This window comes from Bos indicus x Bos taurus, chromosome 1 (assembly GCF_003369695.1).
Source record: "Bos indicus x Bos taurus breed Angus x Brahman F1 hybrid chromosome 1, Bos_hybrid_MaternalHap_v2.0, whole genome shotgun sequence".
NCBI classification, from domain to species: domain Eukaryota; kingdom Metazoa; phylum Chordata; class Mammalia; order Artiodactyla; family Bovidae; genus Bos; species Bos indicus x Bos taurus.
In genome coordinates this window covers 136,322,021-136,339,285 of record NC_040076.1, presented here as the reverse complement: position 1 = coordinate 136,339,285, position 17,265 = coordinate 136,322,021, and the positions used below count along the sequence as shown (strand labels likewise).

Sequence of the window (17,265 nt, the reverse complement as noted above, 5' to 3'; positions counted from 1 at the left end):
CAAAGTTGAAAGAATACATACCAAACTGATAACAATGCCTATGGATACTTCAAGTTAGGTAGGAGGGATGGGATATGGGAGGAGGCACTCCACTGGAGGGTCTGTACAGGAAGAGTAACTGAATAGGATTTGTATTTTAAGGTCACTCTAGCTGCTATGTTTTGAATAGACTGTAGGAGGGCAAAGACGAGACTGCAGCAACAATTTAGCCAAGATTATCTAAGCCAGATAAAACAACAGAGTTCATTTAGGCAATGCATATTATTGTGTTTCATGCCTTTTTGTATCTTTGTATGTGTTTGCACCCCCTTACTTCAGTCATATATTTGAACACATTATTGTAGCTTTAAGGAAAAATGTGGTCTGTGGAACCACACAGACCTGAATTCATATCCTAGCTCTACAATTTAATGAAAGAAAGTGAAACTTGTTCAGTCATGTCTGACTCTTTGTGACCCATGGACTATACATTCCATGGAATTCTCCAGGCCAGAATATGGGAGTGAGTAGCTGTTCCCTTCTCCAGGAGATCTTCCTAACCCAGGGATTGAACTCAGGTCTCTTGCATTGCTGGTGGATTCTTTACCAGCTGAGCCATGAGGGAAGCCCTCTATCATTTACTGGCTGTGTAATTCCAGACGGTTAACTCTGCAATTCTGGACTAGTTAACACTTCTGATTTTCAATTTAAGTAACCATAACATATCTGGTGTAGAGTTAGTGTGAATATGAAATAAAGGTAGGTAGTATGTCCATTTTGTTTATCAGAGTCTATTTAAGTACCTAGCACACAGTAGGTGGCTAAAATGTATTTATTCAATGAATAAGTACACAGCCTGGCATATAACAGGCATTAAAGAATTTTCTATTATGACTGTGGAAAAATTGATCATTACTTCCTCCATGATTTGCCTTCATAAGACTTTTTATGGTTGTGATTATACTGAATTATCAGTTAAATTTGCTTTAAAAAAAGGATTGGATGCATTTTTGTCCATACCATTCTGTTTGTTTCTGTGCTCCTAACATCCAAAGAAAATTAGCACTTCCTCAGCACAACTGGTCTATGGGCTTCGCTGGTGGCTCAGTTGGTAAAGAGATTGCAATACAGGAGACCAAGGTTTGATCCCTGGGTTGGGAAGATCTCCTGGAGAAGGAAACGACAAACCACTCCAGTATTCTTGCCTTGGAGAATGCCATGGACAGAGGAGCCTATACTCCATGGGATCACAAGAGTCAGACATGACTGAGTGACTAAACCTAATCCAGTACAACAGAAGCTTCATTTTGTTGATAATCAGCCACAATGTTTATAGTGCATGTAGATTAAAAACAAACTAGCCACAACTGGGTTGATTCCAAGTATACATCAACAGATGACTGGTTTAAAAAGACACAGAATATACATAAGGGAATATTACTCAACCATAAAAAGAAAGCAATATTGCCATCTGTAGCAACAGGGGAGAGACTTAAGCAATATTTGCTGAATACAATAAGTCAGACAGAGAAAGACAAATATTGTATGAAATAATCTACATGTGGAATCTAAACAGTAACACAAATGAATGCATATATAAAACATAAACAGACACAGAAGACAAACTTGGGGTTACCAAAGGGGAAAGGGTAGGGGGAGGGACAAATTAGGGATATGCAATTAACAGATACAAATTACTATGTACAAAACAGATAAGCAACAGGACTATATTGTATAGCACAGAGAATTATACCCATTATCTTATAATAATCTATCAGGGATGAGTTCACCTCCTCTCATGAGCACATCAAAATAACAATGATAAGCAGAACAACCACTGATGAAAAAGACCAGAACCTACCAGAAAAGATCCTCTACAATTAAAGACAAAAGAAGGAACCACATCAGGATGAGTAGGACAGGTGGACTTGCAATATAGTCAAGGTCGGAACCCCTAGGTGGATATACACAAACTGGAGAATAATTCTACAACAGAGGTTCTCCCACAAGAGTATGAGATCTGAGCCCATGTTAGGCTCCCCATTCTAGGGGTCCTGTACCAGGAAGATGAACCCTCAGAGCATTTATTTGGCTTTGAAGGTCAGTTCAGTTCAGTTCAATTCAGTCGCTCAGTCGTGTCCGACTCTTTGCGACTCCATGAATTGCAGCACTCCAGGCCTCCCTGTCCATCACCAACTCCCAGAGTTCACTCAGACTGACGTCCATCAAGTCAGTGATGCCATCCAGCCATCTCATCCCCTCTCATCCCCTTTTCCTCCTGCCCCCAATCCCTCCCAGCATCAGAGTCTTTTCCAATGAGTCAACTCTTTGCATGAGGTGGCCAAAGTACTGGAGTTTCAGCTTTAGCATCATTCCTTCCAAAGAAATCCCAGGGCTGATCTCCTTCAGAATGGACTGGTTGGATCTCCTTGCAGTCCAAGGGACTCTCAAGAGTCTTCTCCAACACCACGGTTCAAAAGCATCAATTCTTCGGTGCTCAGCTTTCTCTACAGTCCAACTCTCACATCCATACATGACCACAGGAAAAACCATAGTCTTGACTAGATGGACCTTTGTTGACAAAGTAATGCCTCTGCTTTTGAATATGTCAGTGGAGCTTACTTTTGGAAGCTACCAGAGGACTGGGGAAAATACAGACTTCACTTGTAAAGCGTGCCCACAAAATCTCACACCTTCCAGGATCTCAAAATAAAAGTCATATTCATAGGGACCTGGGTCAGATCTAACTGCTGGTTTCGGAGATTCTCTCAGAGAGGTAGGAGGCAATTGCAGCTCACCCTGGGCACAAAGACACCAGTGGCAACCATTCTAGGGAGCTCCTTCTACCAGGTGGACATTGGTGTTGGCACATGTCATTGTGGAATCCTCCCTCTAGTTAGCCCTAGGACCCAGCCATGCCCCAACAAACTATAGTCACCAGTCCTGGGACGCCTTAGGCCATGCAACTAACTGGGCCACCCATCAGCAGACAGGCTGCCTGAAGACCCCATGAGCCTGTAGCTGCCTCTGGACACAGCCCTTACCAACAGAGGGCCCAGGAACTTCCTCCTCCCACCATGGGCAGGCACCACATGCAAAAAAACCACAATCCTGCAGCCTTCAGACCCAGATCATTGACCAAAAGGCCATACCCTGCCCTGAGACAAACTTAGCCCTGATTCTGCCCACTAGCAGGCCAGTTCAAGCTTCTGGACACCCCAGGCTCTGTGTCAGAAACCCACCTACCACTGGCAGTAATCTGACACCAGCTCTAGAATCCCTGGATCCTGCAACTAGACTCCAAGACCTGCTCTGCCTTCCAGTAGTCTGGAAATAACCCCAGGACCATCCATGCACAAAGCTAGCATGAAGATTAAAAGACAAAAGTAGTAAAACCACTGATATCCACAATAAGCAGGTAAGGAATATAGAAACCATTTGGATGTAAAATATGATAAAATAACAGTATCATGAGAGAAGGAGAGTACAAATGCAGGGTGGTTAAGATGCATCTGACATTGTGGTATCAGCAACAATACACATACTCATATACCTATTTACCTCATGGTAACCACAAACCAAAAATCTATAATACATATACACACAAAAAGAAAAAAGAATCCAAATATAACTCTAAAGACAGTCATCACATCACAAGAGAATAAAAGAAGAAGAAAGGAAAAAATAAAGGCCCACAAGACAACTCCAAAATAATTAACAAAATGGCAATAATAACATATGTATCAATAATTCCTTTAAATGTAAATGTACTGAATGCTCCAATCAAAAGACACAGAGTAGCTGAATGGATATAAAACTAAGACCCAAAAGATGCTGCCTACAAGAGACTCACTTCAGATCTAAAGATATACACAGACTGAAAGTGAGGGGGTGGAAGTAAAAAAAAAATAAGGTGAGGTAGCAAAAGTTATATCAGACAAAATAGACTTTAAATAAAGACTGTTACAAGAAACAAAGAAGCATAGTACATAATGGTCAAGGGATTAATCCAAGAAGAAGATACAATCATAAACATATGTAACAACATATGCACCCAACATAGGAACATTTAAATACATAAAGCAAATATTAACAGACATAAAGGGAGATATCAACAGTAACACAATTCTAGTGGGGGACTTTAGCGTCCTACTTACATTAATGAACAGATCATCCAGACAGAAAATCAATAAGCCTAAAATGACACATTAGAAATGATGGACTTAATTGATATATACATAGAATATTCATCTGAATATTGTGCAGCAGAATATACATTCTTTACAAGTGCACATGGAACATTCTCCAGGATAGATCACATGCTGGCCACAAAACAATCCTCAGTAAATTTAAGAAAACTGAAATCATGTGAAGCATCTTTTCTGACCACAATGTTGTGAGACTAGAACTCAACTACAAAAAAAGAAAAACTACAAAAAATACAAACACATGGAGGCTAAACAATAAAGTACTAAATAATGCATCGCTGGAGAAGTCAAACAGGAAATAGAAACATATCTAAAGACAAATGAAAACACGATGATTTGAAATTTATAAGATTTAGCAAAATCTGTTCTAAGAGGGAAATTTACACTTATAAAAGCTAAATCAGAAAAGAAAATCTCAAACAACCTAACTTTACACTTAAAGGAACTAGAAAAAGAAGAATAAACAAACACAGAGTTAGCAGGAGAAAAGAAATCATAAAGATCAGAGAAGAAATAAAATAGAGACTAAAAAATCAATAGAAAAGAATGATGAAACTAAAGGCTCTCTGAAAAGATAAGCAAAATTGATAAATCTTTAGCCAGATATATTAAGAAACAAAGGAGAGAAACCAAATCCATAAAATCAGAATTGAAACAGAAGAATTTAAAACTGACATCTAAAGATTCATGAGCGACCACTATTAAACTACATGCCAATAAAATGAACCACCTCAAAGAAATGGACACATTTTTAAAAAGGTACAATCTCCCAAGACTGAACCAGGAAGAAATAGAAAATATGAACAGATCAATTACCAGTAAGCAAACTAAATCAGTAATTTTAAAACTCCTAAGAAACAAAATCTAGGACCAGATGGCTTCATGAATGAAGTCTATCAAAGTTTACAGAAGAGTTAATGCTTATTCATTTTATAGTATTCCAAAAAACTGCAGAGGAAGGAACATTTCTGAACTTATCCTTTGCAGCCAGAATCACCTTAACACCGAAACCAGACAAAGATACTACAAAAAAGAAAATTATAGACCATTATCACTGATGAACATAGATGCAAAAATCCTCAACCAAATACTAGTAAATCAAATAACTGCAGACTAAATACAACAATATGGTAAAAGGATCATGCACCATGATCAAGTGGGATTTACCCTAGGTATGCAAAGATTTTGTAATTTCTGAAACCCAATACTTGTAGAAAAGGCTTTTGAAAAATTCAAAATCGATTTAATTCAGATACCCATTATATCTACTACTGTGGGTAAGAATCCCTTAGAAAGAATGGAGCAGTCCTTACAGTCAACAAGAGAGTCCAAAATGCAGTACATAGGTGCAATCTCAAAAATGACAAAATGATCTTGGTTTGTTCCAAGGGAAACCATTCAACAACACCATAATCAAAGTTTATGTCCCAACGAATAATGTCAAAGAGCTGAACTTGAATGGTTGCATGAAGACCTCCAAGATCTTCTAGAACTAACATCAAAACAAGATGTCCTTTTCATCATAGGAGACTGGAATGCAAACAGAGGAAGTCAAGAGATACCTGGAGTAACAGGCAAGTTTGACCTAGAAGTACAAAATTAAGCAAGGTAAAGGCAAACAGAATATGGCTAAGACCCTCTTCCAACAACACAAGAGATGACTCTACACATGGACATCACCAGATGCTCAATATCAAAATCAGATGGATTATATTTTTTCAGCTGAAGATGGAGAAGCTCTATACAGTCAGCAAAAATAAGACCTGGAGCTAACTGTGGCTCAGATCATGAATTCATTGCTTCAAAATTCAAACTTATATTCAAGAAAGTAAGGAAAACCACTAGGCCATTCAGGTATGACCTAAATCAAATCCGTTATGATTTTACAGTGGAAGTGATGAAAAGATTCAAAATATAGATCTGACAGACAGTAAACTGTACAGGAGGCGGTGACCAAAACCATCCCTAAGAAAAAGAAATGCAAAAATGCAAAATAGTTGTCTGAGGAGGGCTTACGACAGCTGAGAAGAGAAGAGAAGCAAAAGGCAAAGGAGAAAGAGAAAGACATACCCAAATGAATGCAGAGTTCCAGAGAAAGCAAGGAGAGATAAGAAAGCCTTCTTAAGTGAATAATACAAAGAAATAGAGGAAAATAATAGAATGCGAAAGACTAGAGGAGGTCTTTAAAAAAAAAAAAAATTGGAGATACCAAGGGGACATTTCATGCAAAGATGGGCACAATAAAGGACAGAAACAGCAAGAACCTAACAGAAAGAGAAGAGATTAAGAAGAGGTGGCCAATCATACACCATGATCAAGTTGGGTTTATCCCAGGGATGCAAGGATTCTTTAATACTCGCAAATCAATCCATGTGATACACCATATAAACTAATTGAAAGATAAAAACCATATGATAACCTCAATAGATGCAGAATAAACCTTTGACAAAATTCAGTACACATTTATGATTAAAAACTCTTCAAAAAATGGGCATAGAAGGAACCTACCTCAACATAGTAAAGGCCGTATATGATATGCCCACAGCAAACACTGGTTTTTCAGTGGTGAAAAACTGAAAGCATTCCAAGATCAGGAATGAGATAAAGTTACCAACTCTCACCACTATTAGTCAACATATTTTGGAAGTCCTAGCTATGGCAAGCAAAGAAGAAAAAGAAATAAAAGGAATCCAGATCAGAAAAGAAGAAGTAAAACTTTCCCTGTTTGCAGATGACATGCTACTATACGTGGAAAACCCTAAAGATATTATCAGAAAATTACTAGAGTTAATCAGTGAATTTAGCAAAGTCATAGGATACAAAAATCAATACACAGAAATCACTTGCATTTTGATATACTAACAATGAAAAAATCTGAAAGAGAAATTAAGGAATCAACTCCATTCACCACTGCAACAAAAAGAATAAAATATCTAGGAATAAGCCTACCTAAGGAGACAAAAGAACTGTATACAGAATGAGGTACCATTTCATGCCAGTCAGAATGGCTGCAATCCATAAGTCTACAAGCAATAAATGCTGGAGAGGGTGTGGAGAAAAGGGAACTCTCTTACACTGTTGGTGGGAATGCAAACTAGTACAGCCACTATGGAGAACAGTGTGGAGATTCCTTAAAAAACTGTAAATAGAACTGCCTTATGATCCAGCAATCCCACTGCTGGGCATACACACGGAGGAAACCAGAAGGGAAAGAGACACGTGTACCCCAATGTTCATCGCAGCACTGTTTATAATAGCCAGGACATGGAAGCAACCTAGATGCCCATCAGCAGATGAATGGATAAGAAAGCTGTGGTACATATACACAATGGAGTATTACTCAGCCATTAAAAAGAATACATTTGAATCAGTTCTAATGAGATGGATGAAACTGGAACCTATTATACAGAGTGAAGTAAGCCAGAAAGAAAAACATCAATACAGTATACTAATGCATATATATGGAATTTAGAAAGATGGTAACAATAACCCTGTGTACGAGACAACAAAAGAGACACTGATGTATAGATCAGTCTTATGGACTCTGTGGGAGAGGGAGAGGGTGGGGAGATTTGGGAGAATAGCATTGAAACATGTATAATATCATGTAGGAAACAAGTCGCCAGTCCAGGTTCGATGCACGGTACTGGATGCTTGGGGCTGGTGCACTGGGACGACCCAGAGGGAGGGTAGGGGAGGGAGGAGGGTGGAGGGTTCAGGATGGGGAACACAGGTATACCTGTGGCGGATTCATTTTGATATTTGGCAAAACTAATACAATATTGTAAAGTTTAAAAATAAAATAAAAAAAAAAAAGAAAATTGTAAGACACTGATGAAAGAAATCAAAGAGGACATAAACAGATAGAGAGATATTCCATGTTCCTGGGTAGGAAGAATCAATATTGTGAAAATGACTATACTACCAAACACAATCTACAGATTCAATGTGATCCCTACCAAATTACCAAAAGACCCTGAATAGCCAAATCAATCTGGAGAAAGAAGAATGGAGTTGGAGGAATCAACCTTCCTGACTTCAGACTATATTACAAAGGTACAGTCAAAAGACAGTATGGTACTGGCACAAAAACAGAAATATAGGCCAATGGAACAAGATAGAAAGCCCAGAGATAAATCCATGCACATATGGGTACCTTATTTTTGACAAAGGAGGCAAGAATATACAATGGGGCAAAGATAGCCTCTTCAATAAGTGGTACTGGGAAAACTGGACAGCTGCATGTAAAAGAATAAAATTAAAACACTTCCTAACACCATACACAAATATAAACTCAAAATGGATGAAAGACCTAAATGAAGACCAGAAACTAAAAAACCCTTAGAGGAAAATATAGGCAAAACAATCTATGACAAAAATCACAAGATTCTCCCTGACCCACCTCCTACAAGAATGGAAATAAAAATCAATATATGGAAATAAAATGGAATAAAATAATGGAAATTAAAAAAACCATATTTTTATGTTTATGCTCAAAAATCCTATATGATTATGGGACCTAATTAAATGCTTTTGCACAGCAAAGGAAACTATAAACAAAGTGAAAAGACAACCCTCAGAATGGGTGAAAATAATAGCAAATGAAAAAACTGAAAAAGGAGTAATATCCAAAATATATAAGCAGCTCATACAATTCAATACCAGAAAAACAAACAACCCAATCAAAAAGTGGGAAAAAGACATTTCTCCAAAGAAGACATACAGATGACTAACAAACACAAGAAAAGATGCTCAACATCACTCATTATTAGGAAATGCAAATCAAAACTATAAAAAGAGATATCACCTCAGACCAGTCAGAATGGCCATCACCAGAGTCTACACACAATAAATGCTGAAGAGGGTGTGGAGAAAAGGGAACTCTCTTTCACTGTTGATGGAAATGTAAATTGATACAGCCATTATGGAAGATGGTATGGAGATTCCTTAGGATAAAACCACCATACTACCCAGCAATATCACTACTAGGCATATATCCTGAGGAAACCAAAATTGAAAAAGACACATGTACCCCAAAGCTCACTGCAGCACTATGTACAACAGCTGGGATATGGAAGCAACCTAGATGTCCATCAACAGATGAATGGATAAAGAAGTTGTGGTACATATACACAATGGAATATTACTCAGCCATAAAAAGGAACACATTTGAGTCAATTTTAATGAGGTTGATGAATCCAGAGCCTATTATACAGAGGGAAGTAAGTCAGAAAGAGAAAAACAAATACATTAAGGCATATATATGGAATCTAGAAAGATGGTACCGATGAAATTATTTGCAAGGCAGCAATCAAGACACAGGGAGAAGGTAAAGGCAACCCACTCCAATACTCTTGCCTGGAAAATCCCATGGACAGGGGAGCCTGGTGGGCTGCCGTCCATGGGGTTGCCCAGTTGGACACGACTGAAGCGACTTAGCAGCAGCAACAGCAATCAAGACACAGACACAAAAAACAGACTTTTGGACATGGGGGTAGCGGGAAGAAGGAGAGGGTGGGAGATAGTAACATGGAAAGTTACATTACCATATGTAAAACACATAGCCAATGGGAATTTGCTGTATGACTCAGAGAACTCAAACCAGGACTCTGTAACAACTAGAGTGGTGGGATGGGCAGGAAGATGAGAGGAGGATCAAGAGGGAAGGGACATATGTATACTTATGGCTGATTTATGTTAATGTTTAGCATAAACCAGCACAATTCTGTAAAGCAAGTATCCTTCAAGCAGAATATAAATAAATTTAAAATTATAAAAAAAAGGGGGGAGGGGGAGAATACCCAGAAGAATTGTACAAAAAGGTCTTAATGACCTCGATAAACATCATGGTATAGTTACTTACCTAGAGCCAGACATACTGGAATGTGAAGTCGAGTGGGCCTTAGGAAGCATTACTACATGCTAGTGGAGGTGATGGAATTCCAGATGAGCTATTTCAAATCCTAAAAGATGATGCTGTTAAAGTGCTGCACTCAATTTGTCAGCAAATTTGGAAAACTCAGCAGTGGCCACAAGATGGGAAAAGGTCAGTTTTCATTCCAATTTCAAAGAAGGGCAGTGCCAAACAATGTTCAGACTATCATACAATTGCGCTCATTTCACATGATAACAAGGCAAAGCTCAAAATCCTTCAAGCTAGGCTTCAACAGTATGAGAACCAAGAACTTCCAGATGTACAAGTTGGATTTAGAAAAGGCAGAGGAACCACAGATCAAATTGCCAACATTCGCTGGAAACAGAGAAAGCAAGGGGATTCCAGAAAAGCATCTACTTCTGTTTCACTGACTACGCTAAAGCCTTTGTCTGTGTGGATCACAACAAACTGTGGGAAACTGTTAAAGAGATGGGAATACCAGACCACCAGGAACCTGTATGCAGGTCAAGAAGCATCAGTTAGAACCTTAATGGAACAATGGACTGTTTCCAAATTGGGAAAGAAGTGTGTCAAGGCTGTATATTGTCACCCTGCTTATTTAACTTCTCTGCAGAATACATCATGAAAAATGCTAGGCTAGAGTCACAGGCTAGATTCAAGATTGCCAGAAGAAGTATTAACATTTTCAGATATGTAGATGATACTATGCTAATGGCAGAAAGGGAAGAGGAATTAAAGAGCCTCTTGATGAAGGTAAAGAAAGAGAGTAAAAAAACTGGCTTAAAAATTCAACATTCAAAAAGCTAAGATCATGGCATCTGGTCCCAGCACTTCATGGCTAATAGATGGGGAAAAAGTGGAAATGGTGGCATACTTTATTTTCTTGGGATCAAAAATCAGTGTTGACAGTGACGGCAGCCATTAAACTAAAAGAAGAAAAGCTATGACAAATCTAGACAGTGTATTAAAAAGTAGACTTCACATTGCTGACAAAGGTCCATATAATCAAAGCTATGGAGTATGTCCTTTTCATTATAGGGGACTGGAATGCAAAAGTAGGAAGTCAAGAAACACCTGGAGTAACAGGCAAATTTGGCCTTGGAATATGGAATGAAGCAGGGCAAAGACTAATAGAGTTTTGCCAAGAAAATACACTGGGCATAACAAACACCCTCTTCCAACAACATAAGAGAAGACTCTACACATGGACATCACCAGATGGTCAACACCAAAATCAGATTGATTATATTCTTTGCAGCCAAAGATGGAGAAGCTCTATACAGTCAGCAAAAACAAGACCAGGAGCTGTCTGTGGCTCAGACCATGAACTCCTTATTGCCAAATTCAGACTTAAATTGAAGAAAGTAGGGAAAACCACTAGACCATTCAGGTATGACCAAAATCAAATCCCTTATGATTATACAGTGGAAGTGAGAAATAAGATTTAAGGGCCTAGATCTGATAGATAGAGTGCCTGATGAACTATGGACTGAGGTTCGTGACATTGTACAGGAGACAGGGAGGAAGACCATCCCCATGGAAAAGAAATGCAAAAAAGCAAAATGGCTATCTGGGGAGGCCTTACAAATAGCTGTGAAAAGAAGAGAAGTGAAAAGCAAAGGAGAAAAGGAAAGATATAAGCATCTGAATGCAAAATTCCAAAGAATAGCAAGAAGAGATAAGAAAGCCTTCCTCGGTGATCAATGCAAAGAAATAGAGGAAAACAACAGAATGTGAAAGACTAGAGATCTCTTCAAGAAAATTAGAGATACCAAGGGAACATTTCATGCAAAGATGGGCTCGATAAAGGACAGAAATGGTATGGACCTAACAGAAGCAGAAGATATTAAGAAGAGATGGCAAGAATACACAGAACTGTAGAAAAAAGATCTTCACGACCAAGATAATCATGATGGTGTGATCACTGACCTAGAGCCAGACACCCTGGAATGTGAAGTCAAGTGCACCTTAGAAAGCATCACTACGAACAAAGCTAGTGGAGGTGACAGAATTCCAGAAGAGCTATTTCAAATCCTGAAAGATGATGCTGTGTAACTGCTGCACTCAATATGCCAGCAAATTGGGAAAATTCAGCAGTGGACACAGGACTAGAAAAGGTCAGTTTTCATTCGAATCCCAAAGAAAGGCAATGCCAAAGAATGCTCAAACTACCGCACAATTGCACTCATCTCACATGCTAGTAAAGTAATGCTCAAAATTCTCCAAGCCAGGCTTCAGCAATATGTGAACCGTGAACTTCCAGACGTTCAAGCTGGTTTTAGAAAAGGCAGAGAACCAGAGATCAAATTGCCAACATCTGCTGGATCATGGAAAAAGCAAGAGAGTTCCAGAAAAACATCTATTTCTGCTTTATTGACTATGCCAAAGCCTTTGACTGTGTGGATCACAATAAACTGTGGAAAATTCTGAAAGAGATGGGAATACCAGACCACCTAATCTGCCTCTTGAGAAATCTGTATGCAGGTCAGGAAGCAACAGTTAGAACTGGACATGGAACAACAGACTGGTTCCAAATAGGAAAAGGACTACGTCAAGGCTGTATATTGTCACCCTGTTTATTGAACTTACATGCAGAGTACATCATGAGAAACGCTGGACTGGAAGAAACACAAGCTGGAATCAAGCTTGCTGGGAGAAACATCAATAACCTCAGATATGCAGATGACACCACCCTTATGGCAGAAAGTGAAGGGGAACTAAAAAGCCTCTTGATGAAAGTGAAAGTGGAGAGTGAAAAAGTTGGCTTAAAGCTCAACATTCACAAAACGAAGATCATGGCATCCAGTCCCATCACATCATGGGAAATAGATGGGGAAACAGTGGAAATAGTGTCAGACTTTATTTTTTGGGGCTCCAAAATCACTGCAGATGGAGACTGCAGCCATGAAATTAAAAGACGCTTACTCCTTGGAAGGAAAGTTCTGACCAACTAGATAGCATATTCAAAAGCAGAGACATTACTTTGCCGACAAAGGTCCGTCTAGTCAAGGCTATGGTTTTTCCAATGGTCCATGTATGGATGTGAGAGTTGGACTCTGAAGAAGGCTGAGCGCCAAAGAATTGATGCTTTTGAACTGTGATGTTGGAGAAGACTCTTGAGAGTCCCTTGGACTGCAAGGAGATCCAACCAGTCCATTCTGAAGGAGATCAGCCCTCGGATTTCTTTGGAAGGAATGATCTAAAGCTGAAGCTCCAGTACTTGGCCCACCTCATGCGAAGAGTTGACTCATTGGAAAAGACTGATGTTGGGAGGGATTGGGGGCAGGAGAAGGGGATGACAGAGGATGAGATGGCTGGATGGCATCACTGACTCGATGGACGTGAGTCTGAGTGAACTCCGGGAGTTGGTGATGGACAGGGAGGCCTGGCGTGCTGTGATTCATGGGGTCGCAAAGAGTCGGACACGACTGAGCGACTGATCTGATCTGATCTGATGGTTTTTCCAGTAGTTATGTACAAATGTGAGAGTTGGACCGAAGAGAGGGCTGAGTACCAAAGAATTGATGCTTTCAAACTGTGGCACTGGAGAATACTCTTGAGAGTCCTTTGGATAGCAAGGACATCAAGCCAGTCAATCCTAAGGAAAATTAACCCTGAAATATTCATTTGGAAGGGCTGATGATGAAGCTGAAGCTCCAAAACTTTGGCCACCTTATGCAAAGAGCCAACTCATTGCAAAAGACTCTGATGCTGGGAAAGTTTGAGGGCAGAAGGAAAAGGGGGTGACAGGCAATGAGATGGCTGGATAGCATCACCTAATCAAAGGACATGAGTCTGAGAAAATTCTGGGAGATAGTGAAGGACAGGGAAGCCTGGCATACTGTAGTCCACAGGGTTGCAAAGAATTGGACATGACTTAGTGATTGAACAACAACAACATTTGTTTATGACATTTTTCTCAAGTTGGAACAGAGGGAACATATGCTCATATAATGACAGTCATTAATGACAACCCGCAGTTAACATCCAGAGAAGGCAATGGCACCCCACTCCAGTACTCTTGCCTGGAAAATCCCATGGATGGAGGAGCCTGGAAGGCTGCAGTCCATGGGGTCACTGAGGGTCGGACACGACTGAGTGACTTCACTTTCACTTTTCACTTTCATGCATTGGAGAAGAAAATGGCAAGCCACTCCAGTGTTCTTGCCTGGAGAATCCCAGGGACAGGGGAGCCTGGTGGGCTGCCGTCTATGGGGTCGCACAGAGTTGGACACAACTGAAGTGACTTAGCAGACTTAGCAGACAGTTAACATCATACTAAAACAGTGAAAAGCTGAAAGCATTTCCTCAATGATTAGGAACAACACAGGGATGCAAACTCTTACTATTTTTATTTAATATAGTATTGGAAGTCCTAGTCATAGAATTCAGACAAAAAAAAAAACAAAAGGAATTTAAATTTAAAAGGAAGAAGACTGTCACTCTTTGCAGATGACAAACACTATACATATAAAATCCTAACGATGCCACCAGAAAACTACTAGACCTTACCAGTGAATTTGGTAGAGCTTGGTAAAGCTGCAGACATAAAATTAATACACAGAAATCTGTTGTTTTTCTATACACTAACAATGAACTATCAGAAAAAGAAGTCCCTGGTGGCTCAGTGGCAATGCAGGAGACGTGAGTTTAATCCCCGATCGAGGAGGATCCAACATGCCACAGAGCAGCTGAGCCTGTGTGCCACAACTATTGAGCCTATGCTCTAGAGCTTGAGAGCTGCAAATACTGAGCCCACATGCCACAACTACTGAAACTTGCATGCCCTAGAGCTTGTGCTCTGCAACAAGAGAAGCCACTGCAATGAGAAGCCCATGCCCTGAAACTAGAAAGCAGCCTCTGCTCCCTGCAACTAGAAATGAGTGACTGCAGTAAAGAAGACCCAGCATAGCCAATAATAAATAAATAAAATTAAAAACAATGTACATAAAAAAAGAAGGAAATAATCTCATTTATTATTGCACCAAAAAGAACAAAATACCTGGGAATAAACCTATCTAAGGAGGTAATATCAATAACCTGAGATATGCAGATGACACCACCCTTATGGCAGAAAGTGAAGAGGAACTGAAGAGCCTCTTGATGAAAGTGAAAGAGGAGAGTGAAAAAGTTGGCTTAAAGCTCAACATTCAGAAAACGAAGATCATGGCATCTGGTCCCATCATTTCATGGGAAATAGATGGGGAAACAGTGGAAACAGTGCCAGACTTTATTTTTTGGGGCTCCAAAATCACTGCAGATGGTGATTGCAGCCATGAAATTAAAAGACGCTTACTCCTTGGAAGGAAAGTTATGACCAACCTAGATAGCATATTCAAAAGCAGAGACATTACTTTGCCAACAAAGGTCTGTCTAGTCAAGGCTATGGTTTTTCCAGTAGTCATGTATGGATGTGAGAGTTGGACTGTGAAGAAAGCTGAGAGCCGAAGAATTGATGCTTTTGAACTGTGATGTTGGAGAAGACTCTTGAGAGTCCCTTGGACTGCAAGGAGATCCAACCAGTCCGTTCTGAAGGAGATCAGACCTGGGTGTTCTTTGGAAGGAATGATGCTAAAGCTGAAGCTCCACTACTTTGGCCACCTCATGCAAAGAGTTGACTCATTGGAAAACACTCTGATGCTGGGAGGACTGGAGGGGGATCCAGGAGGAGAAGGGAACGACAGAGGATGAGATGGCTGGATGGCATCACCAACTTGATGGATGTGAGTTTGAGTGAACTCTGGGAGTTGGTGATGGACAGGGAGGCCTGGCGTGCTGCAATTCATGGAGTTGCAAAGAGTCGGACATGACTGAGTGACTGGACTGAACTGAACTGAAGAAGGTAAAAGACCCACAGTTGGAAAACTATAAGCAACTGATGAAAAAAATGAAGATAACACAAACAGATGAAAAGACGTACCACGTTCTTGGACTGGAAGAATTAATATTGTTAAAATGACGATTTTAACTCATTTAACTATGAGGGTTTCCCTCGTAGCTCAGTTGTTAAAGAATCCGCCTGCAATGCAGGAGACCCTGGTTTGATTCCTGGGTTGGGAAGATCTGCTGGAGAAGGGATAGGCTACCCACTCCAGTATTCTTGGGCTTCCCTTGTGGCTGAGCTGGTAAAGAAACCAGCTGCAATGCTGGAGACCTGGGTATGATGCCTGGGTTGAGAAGATCCCCTGGAGAAGGGAAAGGCTACCCACTCCAGTATTCTGGCCTGCAGAATTCCATGCACTATCTAGTCCATGGGGTCACAAACAGTCAAACACGACTGAGTGACTATCACTTTAACTCTAGGCAAGGTATAGATTCAATGCAATACTTATCAAAATACCAATGGTATTTTTCACAGCAATAGAACAAATAATTTTAAAATTTGTATGGAGGGAATTCCCTGGTGGTCCAGGGATTAGGACTCCATGCTTTCACCACTGAAGGCCTGAATCAATCCCTGGTCAGGGAACTAAGATACCACAAGCTGTGCAGTGTGGCCAAAATAAAATAAAATTTTTATGGAAACACGAAAGATCTGGAATAGCCAAAGCAATCTTGAGAAAGAAGAACAGAGGTAGAGTACTCATGCTCCCTGTCTTCAGACAATACTACAAAGCTATAGTATCATATCATCAAAATGTATGGTCTCGACACAAAAAATACACACATAGATCAATGGAACAGAATTGATAATGCAGACATAAATCCATGCTCAATTAATGTATAAGAAAGGAGGCAAGAATATACAATGGAGAAAAGACAGTCTCTTCAACAACTGGTGCTGAGAAAACTGAACAGCTACATGTAAAATAATGAAATAAGAATATTTTCTCATACAAAAACAAAAATAAATTCAGAATGTATTAAAGACCTAAGTATAAGCCTGGAAACAAAACTCCTAGAGGAAAATACATAGAACACTCTGTGATATAAACTGTAGCAATATTTTTTTAGATCTGTCTCCTAAGATAAAGAAGAGCAAAAACAAACAAATGGTACCTAATTAAACTTAAAAGCTTTTGCATAGCAAAGGAAGCCATCAACAAAATAAGAAGACAACCTGTTAAATGGGAGAAAATATTTGCACATGATATGACCAATAAGGGGTTAATATCCAAAATATATAAACAGCCCATACAACTCAATATTTTTTTTTAAAAAGCTGATTAGGGACTTCCCTGG

The 17,265-nt window shown here is 39.6% G+C and overlaps 1 protein-coding gene across 1 annotated transcript in view; it reads right to left on the bottom strand.

Moving 5' to 3' along the window:
* The window catches only part of ACAD11 (acyl-CoA dehydrogenase family member 11), a 119,473-nt gene that overhangs the window by 68,115 nt on the left and 34,093 nt on the right, over positions 1-17,265 (bottom strand). The gene's annotated exons all lie outside the window — the stretch shown is intronic.